Source organism: Periplaneta americana, unplaced genomic scaffold (assembly GCF_040183065.1).
Source record: "Periplaneta americana isolate PAMFEO1 unplaced genomic scaffold, P.americana_PAMFEO1_priV1 scaffold_25, whole genome shotgun sequence".
NCBI lineage: Eukaryota > Metazoa > Arthropoda > Insecta > Blattodea > Blattidae > Periplaneta > Periplaneta americana.
In genome coordinates this window covers 853,588-871,698 of record NW_027185506.1, presented here as the reverse complement: position 1 = coordinate 871,698, position 18,111 = coordinate 853,588, and the positions used below count along the sequence as shown (strand labels likewise).

The 18,111-nt window shown below is 35.0% G+C and overlaps 1 long non-coding RNA gene across 1 annotated transcript in view; it reads right to left on the bottom strand.

The window, feature by feature from the left end:
* LOC138693952 (uncharacterized) overlaps positions 1 to 15,970 on the bottom strand; it is a 56,216-nt gene extending 40,246 nt beyond the window's left edge. The window contains exon 1 of the long non-coding RNA XR_011330638.1: positions 15,147 to 15,970. This is a non-coding gene — a long non-coding RNA (uncharacterized lncRNA). The remainder of the gene's footprint in view (positions 1 to 15,146) is intronic.
* Between the last annotated feature and the right edge of the window lie 2,141 nt (positions 15,971 to 18,111).

Genomic DNA, 18,111 nt, shown 5'->3' with positions numbered 1-18,111 from the left:
ATAACATTTACTCATTTTCTCTTTCTATAACCTAAGTTCTTCTCCTTGTACCAGTTAATTGGGCCTACTCTTTCTTTCTGTGTTCTTTCCATAATTTTGTTTAATTCTCTCCTTGTAATCCCTTCTTTTCTCTTCCCCCCAGATACAATTCCTTCCCTATTTTTTCTTTCATTTATTACATTCCTTCATGCTTTACTCATTCCTCCTTATCTTTCTTCCGAAAATTATTTATTCATTTTATCTTCGCTACTATTTTGTTCCTTTCCCTTCTTCCGTTCCTTTATTTCTTACAGGTCTTACTTATTTATCCATGTATACATATATACGAAGGGAGTCAAATGAAAACCTTAAAAATGTAATAAAAATTCGAAATTTCGCGCCATTATCCTGCAAGTTGGCAGTACTGTTACCACTGCTATTAACAATACCCTACAGATGGCAGTATAGTGCAGACAAGCGAAACGCTGTCACAGCATCAGTTTAAAAATGGCTGCCCCGCTTGCGACGTGCACCAACGAAGAACAACGTTTTGTCATACGTTTTCTGAGCAGTGAAGGTGTGAAACCTATTGAAATCCATCGGCGAATGAAGGTCCAATATGGTGATGCATGTTTATCACAGCAGGAAGTGTATGAGTGTAGTAGAAAGTTCAGTAACGGCGCGACGCTCCCTTCCCAGATAAGACACACCGCGTTGTGACACCAGAGCCTATTAAAGCAGTTCGAGCCATTGTGATGGAAAATCGACTTGTAACTGTGGAGGCAATAGCCACAAATCTGGACATTAGTCATGGTTCAGCACATCACATTATTCATGATGTGCTTAAGTTTCACAAAGTGTATGCAAGGTGGATCCAACGGCAGTTCACTCCAGAACTCAAACAGCGACGTGTTGATGCCTGTGAAGAACTTTTGCGGCGCTTTGAAGCAGAAGGGGATGACTTCCTTGCGATAATTTTTACTAGAGACGAAACCTGGGTACATTACCACCAACACGAAACAAAGAGAGGCAGCAAGGAATGGTGCCATTCCTCATCACCAAAACCCAAAGACACAGCCATCTGCAGGGATGGTTATGCTGACTCTCTTTTGGGATGAACGAGGCGTTACCTTAAAGCACTACACGTCTTCGTAGGGGAAACACCATCATATTCAGATTTGTTAAAAAACGCTCGACTACAGGTGTCATTTTGCAACATGGAAATGCTCGGTCTCATACTGCCAATTCAACCATCAATGACCTTCACTTCGATATTTTTCACTGGCAAGAGCTCATTGTTTCTAGTGAAGTGGGAGATGTGAAATCGATTCAATCTTCAAACTTATTTTGCATCGTTCCGGACATGGGTTCCTAATCAAAACTGTATCTACTTAATCCCCTCTACAACCTCTAGAAGTTTGTAATAGGAATTATGAAACACCCTGTATACACAGTTTTTATGTATAGAATTAGCTTACATCGTAAGGAGAGGACAGTACTTAAGAGCAAAGGCATGATCTGTTTTAGACGATTTAGAGCAGCGTTTTTATTTTTCAAAATGTGTTCCTTCCTGTTCAGACGTCAATGAAGAACATTCCCCCCAAGTATTTAGTTTTCAGTACATAAGGGATTTGAAAAATTCTGAGGAAAAGAAATGGTGTTAGTGCTGCTTGACATTTGGTGAAAACTAGTACGGATGTCTTTGTATTGTTAATTTTAATCTTTCATAATTTACCCCACTTGTCAATCGAATTGAGATTTTGTTGAATCACTCTGTGTGTATGATATATTCCATTTTCTTCGACAATAGATCACAGTGTCATCTACATACATTGCTAACTGAGTAGAGTCATGATAGGGAATATATGAGATATAATAGGTAGATAATAAAGTGTTGGATATAAGACGGAACATTGAGGAACACCTTCTAATATGTACTTGACTGAAGATAAAGATGTCCGGATTTTGACTTTGAAAGTACGATCTGACAGTAAAGAGGATATAATGATAATATCTGAAGGAATTTTGAGCTCAATAAGTTTTATGATGAAAGATGGGTGGAACGGAGAAAAATTCTCTCCGGCACCGGGATTTGAACCAGGGCTTTCAGCTCTACGTACTGACGCTCTATCCACTAACAAGCAAATATTTTCATGGGGGCAGATAAAAAAGTTAAATTTTTTTCTTCCACCATGCTAATAATGTCAAAACAAGTGCTTATACAAATTTTGGCCACTCGACAGTAAGTACGAGGCCGTACAGAAAGTGATTTTACCTGGGGCCGTTTACAGAAAAAAGCACAATTTCATGGAAAGATTTACTGGAACAGATACAGCAATTGTTGTGCTATTTTTCAACATATTCCACACCAGAAATGAGACATTTGTCATACCAGTTCGGATCTCAGGCGGCAGACTTCTAAGACTCAAGAATTCAAAAATTGATCCCACGGTATGACAAATGTCTAAATTCCAGTGAGGAACATGTTGAAAAATAGCGCAACAATGCTGTATCTGTTCCAATAAATCTTTCCATGAAATTGTGCTTTATTCTGTAAACGACCCCAGGGAAAATCACTTTCTTGACGGACTAGTAATTGCGGTCAAGTGGCCAAAACTTGTATAAGCACTTGTTTTGACATTATTAACATGGTGGAAGAAAAAATTTAACTTTTTTATCTGGCCCCTTCAGAATGTTTGCTTGTAAGCCACACCGGATTCCCATCCCGATGTCGGATCGAATCCTCTCAGTTTAAGTTCCACCTCTTGGGTTCCCTCTACTGGCCTACTCTCATGCACTGCGTCAGAGATGTGTGACAGTGGCACAATGTCCACATATGTGCAGAGGTGCACTCGTTATGAGTGATTAAGTGGCCGGGATCCGACGGAATAAGCTCCATCTTAATTCACTAAGTGAATATTTTTCGCATATCATACATTATTATTATGATGTACCGAAGTACATATGATATTTCCGTGCAGATATTCTGCGTCATCATAAGATGAAAGATGAGAGGAACGGAGAAAAATGTTCTCCGGCACCGGGATTTGAACCCGGGTTTTCAGCTTTACGTGCTGACGCTCTATCCACTAAGCCACACCGTTCCACTCAGCTTTCATCATATGATAATGCAGAATATCTGCACGGAATTATCATATGTACTTCGGTACATCATAATAATATCAATAAGTTTTGCTAGAAGGCCTTTATGCCAGAATGTCCTGATGATTCCATTCAGTATCCTCAGAAGTAATTTCGTTCTTTACCGATAGAGTGCAGCACCCGCCAGTTCCTTGGCCAGCTGTTATTAGGAAGAGGATTGTTTTGTTTTTTTGTTTCTCCATGGTGTCTCTATGATCTTATGCATCCATAAATTCAGGTAAGACAGGGTTAACCACAGTCTACTATATACAGTCACGAAGCTTGAGTTTTGAGGGTGCTAGAAACAATAGACTGTGACGGTACTATTTTGCATTGCCTGTAATGAGGCGATATTAGCGATCATAGTGGTGAGCAACTATCTAATGTTTGCATATTTACTACGTATTGAGCTTCGCTACTGTACTATACTAGACTGTGGGTTAACTCCACACGAAAGGCATTCTTTATAGCCTAATCCCAAACCTTATTTATAAATTTACGGTTGAATTAGATATATTTAATTAATTTTACACAAATTCAGTTACTAATTAGTATATTTCAATAAGTTTTATATTTACGAAAATGGGCATTTAAGAATTGAAGACGTCCAGGAGTATGGAGTTAAATTCACATTAATAGAATTAATACGGAGTGTATAGTATATATACTCAGTATAACACAAATACAAATAACACTGAGAGATGGCTCTGGAGGAGGAATTGTGATTAAGGATTGTCCTCGAGGTATTCCATTTGCATTAGTGTGAAACAAAGTAGTGAACAGTCTTCTTCACATTCCCAATTAAAATAGCTTCTATAATCATAACCGCGATCATATTTAGGCTATTTTCATTAATTAGGCTAGTCTAATCTAAAATCGGCTTTGTTAAATCAATAGTCAGTTACAATAGTAATACAATTAAAATAGCATACAACAAGGTACACGGTCCACACCTGTGGAGTAACGGTCAGCGCGTCTGGCTGCGAAACCAGGTGGACGGGTTCGATTTCCGGTCGGGGCAAGTTACCTGGTTGAGATTTTTTCCGGGGTTTTCCCTCAACCCAATATGAGCAAATGCTGGGTAACTTTCGGTGCTGGACCCCGTACTCATTTCACCGGCATTATCACCATCTCATTCAGACGCTAAATAACCTAAGATGTTGATAAAGCATCGTAAAATAACCTAAAAAAAACAAGGTACAAACATGATAAAAGTATCGAATTTGTTTGTATTGTTAAAAAATTCCTCAATAGAATAAAGTGAATCAGCCGCCAACCATGAATAAATATCGTCTAAAAATGTATTACACTCTAATTAAACAACATTTTGAGGTAATTTATTATTAAACAAATCAATACCCATAAACCAGTACTTTTGCGTGGTTTTATCTAGGAACGTTGGTCTTGTGCTTATATCTTGTGTCATGCTTGTGAATATTCTGTCTAAAATCACGAGTATGGTAACTACTTTTCATATAAATTAGAACAGTATAACAGATTAGCAATAGTTAAAATATTAAACTTAATTTAATTTAATTTAATTTTAAAAAATATACCATGCAACTACAATTCCAGTGACTGGAAAAATATTATAAGACAGTACACTGTCCTTTTAGATTCACTAAGTTCTTAAATTAGTAGAGAATTTGTGTGGCAAACAATATTTTCGGTTCTGTTAAAAACAGAGACAGTACTTTTTACAAAAGAAAGAAGTGTTGAATATAAACGTCCATTATTCTATCGAGTTTCTTTCCACAATACTTCAAATATCTGAAAATTGTTATTGAATCTGCAAAATTTACAAAAAAAATCCTATTGCACATTGATAGGCTTATGTCAGGATTGTCATATTATTATAATAATAATGGATTCAAAATTGTCTTCGGACAGTTGATTAAATAATAAAATACTGTAGCTGCACACTGCTATAACAAAATCTATTGTTGCTTAAGGAGAAAATTCTCGTAAGTCTAATATTTTTTTAATTTGAGTTTTTGGTACCGTTGATGTGCATCTATCGTACCTGCAAAGTCTCCTAACCCACATTTTAATATTAACAGCGGAAAAGTAAAAATTTCAATACCACTTAAGCCTGCAATTAACGACGAAAAAAAAAAACAGTTTTTTCATTCTCCTATAAAATTTTCATGTTGTAGAATACGAGAATTTGCACATTAAGTGACGCTATTCTATGTTATGGCTCAATTGTCTGGTGGCCCAGAATCAGAACAGTAACAACAAGAAGCTCATTCAGCTATGTTAAGTGTCTTTCCTGCCTTGTATTACTGTCGCCATGCGTGCAACGTCAATTGCAGCAATGGGAGCACTTCTGCACATTTCCCCTCTTAATAGGGTCTGTCTGGTGGAATATGTCCGGAAGATTACTTTATGACAGCGAACTAGAGATATATGGCCACTAAAACAGGAATTAGTGTACACACACTCGCATTTTAGATGAGAATGGTTGACTGAATAGGTATACCTCCTACATATACCTTAAACACACACTTTTATGTGTGAGCAAATTGTGAAATAGTCAGTTTAATATATTATTTATGTACTAGCCGTACCCGTGCGCTCCGCTGCACCTGTTAGAAATAAATATAAAGTAATTACTTAATTAAAATAGGACATTTGCTCCAGTAGAAGGACAAATCGTTTAATATGTTACTTAATTGAAATCGTATTTCAATAATTAAAATGCGATCATTTTGGTTCAGAGACCACTCATTTGGTGCAATGACAATTTCTTTAAAATGTTTCTTACTTGTTATTACATGCAACCATAGGTTAATGAAGATTGACATAATATCATTTAGTTTTAATGTGTATACTTTATATTACTTGCTATATGTTTCCATTGAATTATGATAATAACTTAATTTTAACCATTGTTTTCTACGTCTTCAGTAAATGGTGCTTGGCCCACTATGGTTCTGAACCCTTCAAATAACTTAAATAATGATACAGCATAAACAGTGATATGTAATTATATTTCTTTCTTTCGAAAATGTAAGAATTCACTATCTCCTATGTACCATTGCCATGGAATAAATAAATGTGTTTTTTCTTCCTACTCAAAAATTTTATATTTTGCACATAGGAATTACTGCAGGAACAAAACCGCTACAATCTGAGGCGGCGGTGAAAATGTATTGTATTGTTATTTTAAAAGTCTATCATTCCTATCAAAATTTTGCATAGAATAAAACTTATCGGAAATCATTTTTAAAGAAACTTTTGTTATGTAACATTTTTCACAAAAAAAAAGCAATAATAAGCGAGATATTTCGATTTAATTCAGGCCCCGTTAAATGAAGTATTTTGAATACCATATAGCCTAAAATCTAAATTACAACGAACTTCATTTATATTTCAATTTTCATCGAAATCCGTTCAGCCATTATCGCGTGAAAAGGTAACAAACAGACAGACAGGCAGACAGACAGACAGACATACAATCAAAAATGTCAAAAAAGCGATTTTCGGTCTCAGATAACGGATGTACTCCAATAAGTAAGTTTTTAATTTGTTGTGGGGGCTCTTGTATCTAAGAAGGAACAACTTTTACAACAGCGCAACATAATCTGCTTGACTCATTACCCAATTTTTTTTCTTGCATTTATTGCATATATATTTTATGTGTTTTAACACGATTCAATTGAGCATAGTTAAAATTTGAATTATAAAATAATGGATTGCTAAGCTAACATACTATTACTGCATACTAAATCAATACACTCTCGTTCGTTAATTCTCTGAGATTAAAATGATTGTGTACATAAATATTATTTTAAGAAATACAGAAAACGAATGTACAAAATAGCCTATCAAATTTTCTGTGCATAAGAAGCTATTTTAATCTTACCTGTCCTCGATTTACTCAGAAGTTACTGTAATAACATAGCATTATGTCCATCTAGAGAAACTACACTTTCCAATGGTGAAATAATAATTGATTATACAAATCGGTTAATTTAGCTTCCGATATTACTTCATACAAACACAGAAACATTCTCTGTAGGCTATGTTTAATAGCTTTCGATTGTTGTTGTCCACGGCCCCTTTTTCGGTTGTTGTTGTCCAAGGCCCCTTATAGACGAAGTCATTTGTTCTTATTTCATTGCACCGTCTTAGATGGCGTTATTTTAATTTTAAAACCCATTTATCTCATTAAATATCAGTCCTATAAAAATTTTGTGAAGAATAAAACTTATCGGAAATCATTTTTAAAGAAATTTTTTTACAAAAATCAATAATAAGCGAGATATTTCGATTTATTTAATTCAGGTCCCCTTATAACCCCCTTTTAAATAGAGTATTTTGAATGCCATATAGTCTAAAATCTAAGTTACAACGAACTTAATTTATATTCCAATTTCCATTTAAATCGGTTCAGCCATTATCGCGTGAAAAGGTAACAAACATCCAGACAGACATACAAACAAAAATTTCAAAAAGCTATTTTCGGTTTCAGGGTGGTTAATTATATATGTTAGGACCAATTATTTTTGGAAAATCAAAAATTACCAGAAAAATTTCGGCTACAGATTTATTATTAGTATAGATACACTGGCAAATCAATATCAAGACTTGGAAGAATGGTTTACAACTATACCTAGCTATACTATAGCAGCAATATCAGCATCTTCAACAAAGTAGTCCTTCAAAAGGAAGCAGGTGTTTCTCAGTGTTCTTTCTCATCTCCAACACTTTATCATCTACCCAAATATATCTCATATATTCCCCATCATGTCTCTACCCAGTTGACAATGTATGCATATGACACTGTGATCTACTGTCGAAGAAACTGAAAAACATTAGGCCTATCTACATTATCTACAAACAGAGTGATTCAACAACATTCGATTGATAATTGGGCTAAAATATGGAACATTAAATTTAACAATAGAAAGACATCTGCAGTAGTTTTCACCAAATGTCGAGCAGCATTACCACCATTTTTCTTTTCCTCAGAAATGTTCAAATCCCTCATGTACTGAAAACTAAATACTTAGGAATTCCTCTTCATTGGCGTCTCAACTGGAAGAAACACATTTTGAAAAATAAAAACGCTGCCCTAAATCGTCTAAAACAGATCATGCCTTTGCTCTAAAGTACTGTCCTCTCCTTACGATGTAAGCTAATTCTATATAAACTATGTATATATTCGAAGTCAAATAACATAATTATACGGCACGAGCTTGGAGATTTGCACCGAATACTATCTTACATCATTTACAAGTGATTCAAAATAAAGGATTTCGAATAATAGGAGGTTATAACTTCTACACAAGACTTCCATTGAGCAATATTGGCTCTGAGTTAAGAGAAGAGGATACTAAAATTTGACTAAAACTCCTTTTCTTTAAAAAAAAAAAAAATTCCGCTTAAAATAACCTTTTGACTGTATAGAATATATTACAAATAAAATTTAAACCCTAACTCATTGTCATGAAATTTAATTATGCCATTTTTTAAACTCTATTAGCCCACTTCATTTTCCAATCTCATTCGTTTAAAATTTATCGCATTCTCAATCTGATTTCGATTGTTGTGGTTGTTTAACACATTCCCGCGAAAGAGAGAATCGTAGTAATTTGGAAGGCTTCCGCTAGAATAGGCCTACATGTCTCGGGTCCCATTATTTCATACTTGTAAGACTTTATTATTATTATTATTATTATTATTATTATTATTATTATTATTATTATTGGACTGGCAAGCGAGTACTATGCAGAGTAGATTCAAACAATGGAAATTAATTCAATAGGTTACTTAGATTTCTGTTGGTTAAATTAGATCATATCAATGACATGATTCCTATTGACTTTTGTACTGTCATTGCCGGCTGCTATATACTCAGCCCTCCCAACTGAAGGAAACATGCGAACTGCTGTTAGTACTCACCTTCTCCACGGAGGCGCTGACAGAGTGATACACTGTTGCCGCGGGAACACAAATCTGCCAGAAGATACGCAAGATTTTCCTGCTTATTGATTTTGAATTAAGGTATTTCACCCTCTCAAAATGTTCCATTCTTTCAATACCAACATTCTTCAGGAATATTGAAATTGTAGTTTTCAAGATAATGTGTCCCAAATTTCCAATATGAATTGAATCGTTAGATTGGTGGCATTTTAGTACAATTGATTTCTTCATAACAGGAAGTATTGTCTGTATTAATGTTTCACACACTTTACTGTTTACAAATTTTACGGCTTCGCAAACAAACTCCTCAATAATATTAATCACCCGCACTAACAACTCAGATGGATAATATAATGTGTCACAATCATTTTGCTTGAAAATTATGTCCAGCAGAGCAGAACTGAATTTAGTTTGTTGCAGCAGATCACTACTTCCTTCACAACACGTTTCACTATGAAACCACCAATATAAGCCAATGAAGCAAGTTTTATTGGTGCTGAAAACGAACAAAGTAAATAATTCAGACTAAAATTTAATTATCTACGATAATGCTAATAACAATAAAAAGTTTTATTAATACCAATAAAATAGCAATAGGTATAGCTTGAAAAATTAAATCCATTCCCGGGCCCACTGGATTAGCTCTCAGACAAGCTAACCACTACAAATAATAATAATAATAATAATAATAATAATAATAATAATAGTAGTAGTAATAATAATAGTAATAATATAGTATGGTAACTAATAATGTAAAGAACAATATATATTATGTATTCATTCTTACATGGCGCATTGTTCAATTTTTCCAGTATATTTCTTACAGCGCCAGCGTCTGGAAAACTTACAAGGCTTGGGTTGAGGTTGCGCTTGTAATTGTTATAACACTATGTTAAGCTATAATTCTTTTACAAGAGAGGGATGTAATCTTGAGTATCCTATTCAGGGCGAATATTACAGCCCTTAAATCCAACATATCATTATTACCGGAAGTTGTTCTTAGCTTTACTGAAAAAACATTTCAATTGAATCACTGTTGAAGCATCTTGTTAATACAAAGTCAAACCCTGCTGACAACAGATATTTGATGCATTTCGCAGTTGATACCGTAGTTAATAGAATATTTTTTTCGTATGTCTCATTGCTTAAGAAGCCTGAGCCGCGTCCTTAATTTTCTTTCTTCATTTTCCTAAGATAGGCTGGAAAATCATTTTTAGCCAGATTAATCTTTCATCAGTGACATAAAAAATGAACTTTGTCCTTATCGAGCTAATTGTTAAAGCTACATATATCATGGATATTAAACCACTTCTGAATGATTTTCATAAAGTGAATTGGTCCTCCGCACTCTTTAAAAGTGTATGCCTTTTCTTGTCCACAGTTTTCTTTAAGATATTCAAGGGCTGTAATTACAGATGAAGAAAATATATCTTTTGCACGTTTTATATTCATTTTCTCCAGGTTGTTAGGACATACATGTTTACGGGTGAGGATTGGAACATGTTTAATTACCTGGGTTGACTGCAACTCATACAGATCTTTCACATGCTGTCCACTTATATCTTTATCACCAGCATGCATTGTTTTTTTCTAGGAAGGTATTCCTCACACTTTTTAAAATGTGGTATTGATCAAAAGCAACAAACAGGGATCTGTTTGGTCGTTAGGATGAACGACTTCTGATATTAGAGACTTGCCATTACAAAGTCGTTTCATCATATTTACATTGCTTTTGTGATTGTCTGAAACCAAACGTAATATGACAATTCCACAGACTTCCACTTCCTTTATAACAGAAGGAGTAAGTTTATGCAAATCCTCTTTGTAAAAAGTAGGCAGCTGGTATTTTCAATTTTGAAGAAATGCCACAAATCAAAAAACAAAGAAAATTATTAGCTAAAATGTCATAATTTACTTTTTCTTCCATGGGTATAATGGCATATCTTTCTACATTGCTTGATTCTGGAGTAAAACTGTTCTTTTGCCCGAAAAATTGTCCAATTCTTTGTCATACTGTAGTTGCTGTTCTATTGCCATCTCATCGACTATTAATGAACAAACTCGCTCAGCTTGATTCAGTTGTTGACATTCAGTGATTAACCTTTCTTTCACGAGATCTGTAACTCCAGTTTCACAATACGTGTTGCCTAAATATCGGGATAGAGTGCTTTTCGACCGCAATTTCAAAATATTGTCCCTAACATGCCGATATCCTTTGGGAGATATAAATTCCCAGATTGTGCATGGTTTGATGGTGGATTCTCTTCAGCTGGGTGACTTTTTCTCAAATTCAAGCATTTGTTTCAAAAGGAAACTATATCTCGCATCGGAAGGTTATTTTCATTACTTGTAATTATTCGCGAAGGCAAATAGTAATAGTAGTTATCGAAATTTTTCATTTTATCTTGTGTTTGTTGCAATTGCCTTTCTAACTGACGAATCTTATTATTCGCGCGCCATAATTTAAGTTTTAATTTATTTTTCTCTTTCTGTGCTTGGAGGAATTTGTCATCCATACGACTATACGTTTGAATACCGATACAACAAAGATTTTTATGAGAATCGGTGTCTGCATTATTCCTAAAAATCTTCAGGGTCATCCGAAGTGCCTGAACTACGTTTCCTTTTATTGTTAGGGGGCAAGATGGGGTGTTTTGTTATCTGCCTTCTCTCTTGTTTGTTTTCTGAAATTTTGTAAGACGGATAAGACTCAAAAACGGAAGGAATCACGTTCTTTAGCAACTGTTTCCTTTTTAATCCAGGATGATAATCTGTCTCACGCAAATGAAGATCTCATACTACATGCTACTGATGAACGTGAATTAAAATTGAGAATAAAATCTGCTCTTGATACTGCTTTAAGCCATTTTTCTTTAAGTTCATCTTGGCTAGGGAACTCGTGGAATGCGACCTCTCTAACTAACTTTCCTACTGTCACTTTTACAGAAAGGGACGCAATAATAAGTAGAATTTTCATAAAACCTATAAGTAATGAGAGGGAAATATTTCAAGTATTTTTACAATAAAATAACCTATATGCAATTCTCTTAAAATATACTGACGTTATGAGATATGTTCAATTCGAAAGTATATTGTTATGTGTTACGAGAATATAAGAGGGGGGAAAAGAACAGTTAACTTACGATATGCGGCATCACCGACTGGTACTTTCATTGATAAATAATATTATTATAGGATGTAACTTCTTCTTTTCAGAGTTTAACAATGTGTTAATTTCACGCATTCGATAATTTACACATTCCAATAAAGTAGCTCACTGAAATTACTTAACTTTACCCCCTGGTACACAGTATCACTCTCTCAGCGCTGTAGTGGCAAAATCATGCACTATGCTAGGTTCGTTATTTAACACAGGCTGCTTGCTAAATGGGAAGGCGGAGTATATAGCTATAGCAGCCGGCGATGGTACTGTAATGTTATTGTATTACAAGCACACCGTCTGAGAAGACATCCATTCCACCAACACCAATACCTCTAGTTAGTTCCTGCTGCAGCAGTATCGTACTAATGTTACAGTGACTCTACCGCAAATGGGTTTTAACAGACCCTTGTACTCTTCATCTTTTTGCAAATAGAATCCAAGGAAATTTTCATTCCTTCATCATATTTACACAGACGGAAACCACGAACGGTAGCCACTTCATGCAACTGAATATATATATATATGTGTGTGTCCACGCCTGTGGAGTAACGGTTAGCACGTCTAGCCGCGAAACCAGGTGGCCCGGGTTCGATTCCCGGTCGGGACAAGTTACCTGGTTGAGGTTTTTTCCGGGGTTTTCCCTCACCCCAATATGAGCAAATGCTGGGTACTTTCGGTGTTGGATCCCGGACTCATTTCACCGGCATTATCACCTTCATCTCATTCAGACGCTAAATAACCAAAGTTGTTGATAAAGCGTCGTAAAATAACCTACTAAAATAAAAAAAATATATATATATACATACATACAAGGTAGGTCAAAAGTCGCTTCTCCAATATTCGTTCCTAAGTTTCATACTTGTACACATATACAGATGCCATAACCCATAACTAGAATAAACGAATAGCTGGTGTAAAAGTGGTGGGGTGTCAACCATGTTCGTGTGTCAACTATTTTTCCGATGTCATGTCTTGAAAACAGCCCTTGTTTTGCTGATATGCAATTGATATGACAACGGAATGGAGTACCACTTCATTTTGTTATAGGAGTGAGGGACTTCTTGAACCAGCAATTCCATGAGTGGATTGGCCGTCCTGGCACAACAAAATTGCCACCTAGATCATGCGACCTGAATCCATGTGATTTTTCGCTGTGGGGTATCCTGGCAAATGATGTTTTTTTTTTTTTTGAAACAGTCATTCGTGAAAATCGATGAAAATCGTGAGTTATGTTCTTTCATCTGTAAATCAGTGTCTAAACTGTATTTAACTGTGAATCGTGTATCGAAAAACAGAGCCTCCATTTTGAATAGAATCTGTAAAGGAATGTGTAGGGCCTAGTCAAATGTAAATTTAACGTAATTAAGCGTAAGAAAGTGTTTGGGAAAGCCACTTTTAACTCACCGTCTATATACTTAATAAAATACACACATCCTTAATAGTTTTCTTCGATGCATAGGCCTATATTATTATTATTATTATTATTATTATTATCATCATCATCATCATATTAGCGAAAAATAATTATTTTCGGTCCTACACTTACGACTGGAACCTTTATTTCGCAAATTCTTTGAAATGGAAACACAGGTCGCAGTTTAAAAAAATCGACTCTCTGCCTATGATATCTGATCATTAGTCGATGTGGTGTAGTGAAGTGTTGAAGAATTCCGGTCCTTCTAATTTCATTAAAGGGAAGCTACAAAAGTATTATAAATTAGCGAAAACTGTTACGAATGCTATACTGGTACTTAATTACTTATGACTTTAAAGGAACCCAGAGGTTCATTGACGCCCTCACATAAGCCTCCATCAGTCCCTATCTTGTGCAAGATTAACTCAGTCTCTACCATAATATCCCACCTCTCTCAAATCCATTCTTATATTATCCTCCCATCTACGTCTCTGCCTCCCCAAAGGTCTTATTCCCTTCGGCCTCCCAACTAATACTCTATATGCATTTCCGGTTCTGGATTCGCTCATACGTGCTTCACGCCCTGCCTATTTCAAATGTCTGGATTTAATGTTCCTAATTATGTTAGGTGAAGAATAAAATGCATGCAGTTTTGCGTTATGTAACTTTCTCCATTCTCCTGTAGCTTTATCCCTCTTAGCCCCAAATATTTTCCTAAGCACCTTATTCTCGAACACCCTTAACCCCTCTTCCTCTCTCAAAGTGAGAATCCAAGTTTCACAACCACATACAGAAGAACTGGTAATATAATTGTTTTATAAATTCTAACTTTCAGCTTTTTTGGGAGCAGACTGGATGATAATGGCTTCTCAACTGAATAATAACACGCATTTCCCATATTTATCCTGCGTTTAATTTCCTCCCGAGTATCATTTATATTTGTTACTACTTATAAAATATGATATTTGAATTTTTCCACCTCTTCAAAGGATAAATTTCCAATTTTTATTTTTTCATTTCGTACAATATTCTGGTCTTTTCGGGATTTACTTCCAAACTTATCTCTTTACTTGCTTCAAGTAAAATTTCCGTGTTTTCCCTAATCGTTTGTGAATTTTCTCCTAACATAGTCACGTGATCCGCATAAACAAGGAGCTGATTTGCTTTAGTCCACAGTGAATTGGAAAAGCATGTGATAGAAACTGGCTTATACGGACTCTGCTGTATGTTTCACTGAGACACATTTTAATTAATCGAACTAGTTTCTTGGAAATACCAAATTCAATAAGAATATTATATAAAACTTCTCTCTTAACCGAGTCATATGCCTTCTTGAAATCTATGAATAATTGATGTACTGTACCTTTATATTCCCATTTGTTCTCCAATATCTGTCGAATACGAATGCTATAATAAAATAAAGTAGTATCGACAGTGTCTTTGTGAATTAAATTGCTAAAAATATTTCTTTAACAGTTCAATTTCCACTGACTTGAAAAATGTATTGAAATATCATACCTCATTAACAAAGCTCGGAACTTGGGGACTTGTGTCTTTGAACGTGGCTAAGCGACCGGACTTCAATGTCAACAAACTCCCGCTTCCAGCACAGAGGTACTGTAAGGTCTGCTATAAAAGTGGTTCCTGGCTGGAACAACATATTGATAATAAATAAACATGCAAAATATATCAAATTTACAGTTCTGCTCTGTATATTTTATTATAGTGTATGACTACATACATTCGAATATTTTTCGAACCCATACCTTCTTCGTCTGTTAGTTAAACATGATTTGAAACGAAAGAAACTTATTTCCACGTCACATGAAGTGACGGGAGCAAAATTAATTTTTTTTTATTTTATTTATTTTAACTAGCTACTTACTGAATACAAATTACATTTATAAAACAAAAATGTTTCTAGCCACTACCGTAAGAGCCAGGCTCGTGTACGGTGTGGTCTTAGTCAATAATATAACATAAAATTTACAAGGACACTTTACTAAATACAGATAGTAACTTAATTCAAACCAATAAATACAACACAAGAGCAAGAATAAAGAAGAAAGAGAAAAAGAGGGAAAAATACACATTTAATATAAATTGACAATTCGACAGAAGCCAGTGATATTCAATATAACAAGAATATAGTAGACAGAAATAAAAGGTAAAAAAAAATACATTTCTTAATATTATATTATATCGTGGATAATTTTACAAATTTATTTTTTAAAAGCTTCAATTTTAAAAAAATTTAAATTTGGAAAATGGTTTGTAATTGTATTATAAAGTCTTAGGCCGAAATAAAGTATTGAATGTTTTCACTGTCACTGTTTCCTGTTCGATTTCAATTAATGCCCGTTTCCAATCTCTAGTTAGTGTTTGACACAAATTACAAAATATAAACTCTCCATTCGAAGAAAATAATGTATCTCCTCAGAATTCCTCCACGAAATTCTGTACCTAAATTTTAAGAAATATATTTTCAAACGTATACAATACCCATTCGAATAATACGTATTTTCTTATTTTCAAACAGATCGTTTACCTCTAATTAATTATCCGAATGTCATTGGCTTCGACACGACACAGTTTCCTCTTCCGTCTTCCTGTCATTCGATGTGACCACTTTCTTAGTACACACGACTGTCCCTGAGCACTTGCAGCGTGAGCTTTGTGTACGTTGTACCTGTAACCTTACTCATGCACACGACACACAAGTCCTCAAGTTCCGAGCTTTGCTCATTAAAACGAACACGAACGGACCACAGCCATTTCTTACGAGACGGAACGGAAAGGTTCCTGAAGGTCACGAATGCCTTCTGGTCCGCTCCTGTCCATTTCGAGCCTTGGATTCAGCAAAGAACATGACGGTGATTACTGGAGTTAGGCTTACTGTACTATTTCATTATTTACATTTAAAGTCAGTGGCGGCTCGTGAACTTGTGGATTGGGAGAGCTGCAGTAGATTTCGGTACATACAAATTTCACTTCTTGATACCATTACTAATAAGTATAGTACAAAAATAAATGCATTACATATCGAAAAACCAAAACTTCCTGACTTAGTTGGGAGATGTCTGTAGGACCATTTGCCATAATCGCTAAAAAAAAAAAAAAAAAAACTAATACCATCGATTTCAGTCTGAATTTCAGATCGGCAGACACTCAACTTACAATCTACCAGTTCATTCTGAATTGTCTTAGAATAACCTTAAACAGTGGCATGTTCTAAATGATTTTTGAGAGGCTCGTTTAGATTACTCGTTTTTTCATCATGTCCCCTAAGGGGAAGTTCATATTGGCCACAAAATTTGATACATTCAATATATATATTTTTTTAATAATTTCACGATTTTTTCTCACTTCTTGATTATGTTTGACAATGTTTGTTCTGTTCGTTCCACTTAATTGCACAGCAGTATGAGTTGCGTAACATAGCCAATGAAACAACATTTTTCAGGTGAGACAGCGAAGATTCGTGCTTTTTCATTTTTAAGGACAAATGTCCTAAATCTGTCACACCACTCCTAGTCTATGCAGTATCACCATCAAAGAGGAGGCAAGGAAAAAAAAAATACAGAATTTTTTTTTTGTTCACATCCACGTAACCACAAATGCTTAGCGTAAATTTCATTGTTATACTTCCTTACATATATGCACTATTTGGGCTGGATGAAGCTTGAGTAAGATTTAAGTCGGGTAACGATGACCCTTTAATTTCACTTCAGTACATCAATCTTCTCCGCAAGGGAAAGTTGAGAAAAATGAAATTAATATTCTGTAATTCACACACACTCATGCTTACACATTCGCACTGGTTAAGTTACAGTACTAACACGTCAAACCAAAGCAACACTCAGATATACTGATGGTCAACAATATTCTAAAAGTGGAAAAGAAGTTTCTTTCGTATTTTACGTGCTATATTACAAGGATTCCACTCGTGCAATTATTTTGAGTTAAGGCAAATATTAGGTTCTGCTGGAGACTGGAAATATACGTAATAGTAAGGCAAAAGAGAATATTAATTTCGTTATATTAACTCGATAAGATTCTACAACAGTAAGTATGTGAAAAGAAAATAAAAATTTTGTCATTAAGTTTCAAGGGAATAGAGAATCCATTTGACGTAGCATTACAATAGCGGTGTGGGAGTGGAGGAAAGATCTTCCCTTGTCGCCTGGCTCTGCAAGCCACTGCAGCGAAATATGGGTTTTAAACAGCGGCAGATTCCCTCTTCTTCCCTTCACCTCTCTACCCCCTGACCATGCAAGATACACACTCTCTGAGCTGTCCCACCCTGCAGATCCCATTACGACTTTGAATGCAGTGTCAATTCCAATACAGTCGACACGCAAAAAGATTATGCATAAGATAATAGTACATATTCCCGGCCAGATGAAATATAAAGCAATTTACCAATAAAAGCTGTAACAATTCTAAAAATTAAAATAAATATTATTTTTATTTTCCTGTCAGA